The sequence below is a fragment of the Onychomys torridus genome, chromosome 12 (assembly GCF_903995425.1).
Source record: "Onychomys torridus chromosome 12, mOncTor1.1, whole genome shotgun sequence".
Classification (NCBI taxonomy): Eukaryota; Metazoa; Chordata; class Mammalia; order Rodentia; family Cricetidae; genus Onychomys; species Onychomys torridus.
In genome coordinates, this window is record NC_050454.1 from 1,528,927 (window position 1) to 1,531,651 (window position 2,725).

A 2,725-nucleotide genomic window follows, 5' to 3' on the forward strand; every position below is an offset into this window, starting at 1 on the left:
ATCACGGTCTCAACAATGTTTAAAAGTCCAAAGTTCAAAGTCTCTTCTGAGATTCATGCAATCTCTTAACTGTAGTCCCCTATGAAATCAAAATAAACAAATCACATACTTCCAACATATAATCTCACAGGGTATACATTGCCATTTCAAAACATACAGAAGAGAGCATAGTAAGAAAATACTGGACCAAAGCAATACCAAAAAACATCTGGGCAAACTTCAAACTCTGCTTCTCCATGTCTGATGTCAAAGTGCTCTTCAGACCTCCAACTCCTTTCAGCTTTGCTGACTGCAACACACTTCTTTCTGTTGCATTGGTTCCACTCCCTGTTAGCAGCTCTCCTCAGCAGGTATCCCATGACTCTGGCATCTCTAATATCTTGGGGTCTCCAAAGTAATTCAGGCTTCAACTTCACGTCAGTAGAGCATGAGACTCTTAATCTTAGGGTCGTGGGTTCGTGCCCCACATTGGGCACCAGATATTGGTGAAATTATTAAGGCCACTCCACGTAGTTAAAAGGGAGGTTTATTTTGTGGGGTAACTTACAAATGAAGGGGTAGGTTGAGGGTCTGGCAAAGGTATAGCGCAGTCCGGCTGTGTTCTCTGGAGAACTCTGCTCGGTCTACCTCCAGCGTCCAGGGTCCCGGAACCAAGAGAGAGATCTCCTCCCGATTCTCGGTCTTCCGCTTCCTCCTCCGCCCTGCCTTGTGGGCGTGACCATTACTGAAGCCTCAATGGGGGTTGGAACTTCCAGGCCAATGCTGGGATGGCTATCCACTACAGGCCTCTCTAGGCCTCTACTCAGGGACATCCCTGACACACACCTGGCCTCAGCAGACTTAGTTTTGGGCAAATTCTTTTTTTTTTTTTTTTTTTTTTTTTGTTTAAATTATATTAATTATGCATACAGTAGTCTGCCTGCATGCCAGAAGAGGGCACCAGATCTCATTATAGATGGTTGGGAGCCACCATGTGGATGCTGGGAATTGATCTCAGGATCTCTGGAAGAGCAGCCAGTGCTCTTACCCTCTGAGCCATCTCTCTGGCCCTAGTCTTGGGCAAATTCTATCTTTCTTCTATTCTTAGCTCCAGAACCACATGGTCAAAGCTGCCAAGTTCTACTGCTTACTGGGGCTGGAACATGGCCCCCTTGTTCAGTTATGTCTTTACCAGTTTTCTGTCCTTCACTACCTAGGCTTGGCTGTTCTGAAACTGGATCTGTAGATCAGGCTGGCCTCAGACTCAGAGATCTACCTGACTCTACTTTCCCAGTGCTAGGATTAAAGGTGTGCCCCACCACACCTGGCTCTAAGCTTTTCTTTAGTCCCTTTTCATAAACTGGAAACTTAGCTAGGTAGGATCCTACCCTAGGTCACCACTCCCTTTATTCCATTTCTTAATCTGTTTATCTCCTGAGACACAGGATTTAGAGTGATTCCACTTCCTGGTGTCCCTTTTCTCAATCTGTACATTTTTTTTTTCAGAGCTGAGGACCGAACCCAGGGCCTTGCACTTGCTAGGCCAGAGCTCTATCACTGAGCTAAATCCCCAACCCCACATTTTGGCTTTTTTGTTTGTTTGTTTTGGTTTTTTGAGACAGGGTTTCTCTGTGTAGCTTTGTGCCTTTCCTGGAACTCGCTTTGTAGATCAGGCTAGCCTCAAACTCACAGAGATCCGCCTGGCTCTGCCTCCCAAGTGCTGGGATTAAAGGCGTGCACTACCACCACCCGGCGCATTTTGTATTTTTATTTGCTCAGTTTGCTTCTTTTCATTATAAATCTTCATCAGAGTTAACACTAATAACCACAGGACAGAGTCTATACTAGGCTGAGATTTCCTCTGCCAAAAGAATCTAAAAAAATCTTCACTTTAGCCTCAGGCAGACTCTCCAGACAAGGACAAAAAGCAGCCACATTCTTCACCAAAATATCAAAAGAACAATCTTTAGGCAATATATTAAAACTCTTCTCTGAAACCTCTTGAGGAGGTTCCCCACAGTTCAGATCACACTCAGTACCACTGTCTTCCATGTTCCTACTAGTGTGGCCCAGTAAGCAGTGCTTAAAGCTTCCACTGCTTTCCTAACCAAAGTAACTTGACTCGAACAAACAAACTGCACCAAGAATAGTGGAGCATTCCTATCATCCTAGGGCTCAGGAGGTAGGCAAGAGGAACAGCCTGGGGCTGAAGAGATGGCTCAGGGCTTCAGAGCACCGACTTTTCTTCCAGAGGACCTGAGTTCAACTCCCAGCACTCACTTGGCAGCTCACACCCATAGCAAAAACACAAATGCACATAAAAATAAAATAAAAAATATTTTTAAAAAATCTGGTGCAAGCTGGGAGGTGGTGTTGCATGCTTTTAATCCCAGCAGAGAGGACAGAGGCAAGTAGTTCCAGGAGAGCCAGGGCTGTTACACAGAGAAACCCTGTCTAGAAAAAAAAAAAAGAACAAAACCAAAACAAAAGAAAAGAAAATCTGGTGCAGAATCTGCACACATGAAAAGCCCTGCAGACTTTACCAATCATCTACATAACATGCAAGACTAAGGCTAGACAGAAAGCTGGGGGGGAGGTATTCCAGTCAACATTTTGCAACAATAATTTACATTTGAAGTTTGGAGTCCTTCTTCATCACTAAACAACAGCAGTGTCTTGCACATCCTCAGTGGTAGTGGTATTATATTTCTTGTATATTATGTTCTTATTTCTATTTTTAAATGTA